Source organism: Buceros rhinoceros, unplaced genomic scaffold (genome assembly GCF_000710305.1).
Source record: "Buceros rhinoceros silvestris isolate BGI_N320 unplaced genomic scaffold, ASM71030v1 scaffold12273, whole genome shotgun sequence".
In the NCBI taxonomy this organism is placed as follows: domain Eukaryota; kingdom Metazoa; phylum Chordata; class Aves; order Bucerotiformes; family Bucerotidae; genus Buceros; species Buceros rhinoceros.
Genome location: NW_010405426.1, coordinates 500 through 1,175, shown reverse-complemented (window position 1 = coordinate 1,175; position 676 = coordinate 500).

The following is a 676-nucleotide window of genomic DNA, read 5'->3' as shown; positions in this document are numbered from 1 at the left end:
AAAAAAAGTCCCTTTGATTGGATACCACCGGGGTCAAGCGGTCATTTGGCCATAAAAATGAAATCTGCTACACTTTAAAAGAAGTTGGGTTTCATCATACACGGCCCACCTTTGAAAACATTGAGCTCAACTGGCCTTATCTCTTCACGAAGCCAAACAATTTGGAGATTCTCTTCATGAGTGCGTGAGCCAGAGTGCACGAACCCTCTTCCCCCAAGAGTCCAGCTGTGGTTGGCTACTGAAACTCCATCCTTGGGCAACCAGGTTGGGTTTTGTTTGGTTTTTTTCCTTCACTTTTTTTTTAAAAATGCTTGAATGCGTGCTTACACAGCAGTTTATTCAGATCCATTATGGACATCCAAGTAAATAAATGCTCTAAAGTCCATAACTATATATTCAGTAAATACAGAGCTGTAGTTTCTGTAGAATAAATAATAAGCATTACAACAATACCACAATCACAGGGGTTTATCCAACAATGTACTTGGCCACAAAAAAGATTTCACAACTTCTGGCTGGCATTTTTCCCCCCCATCGTTTTTTTTTTTTTTTTTTTCAAAAAAGAAATACGGTGATCAATCCCCCTTCCCTCCAGAAGGAGGATTTGGAGTCTCTTCCCTGAAGCACCCCGAGAGGACTGACAACTCTACCCCTTCCATTCCCACATCCTCTCCAT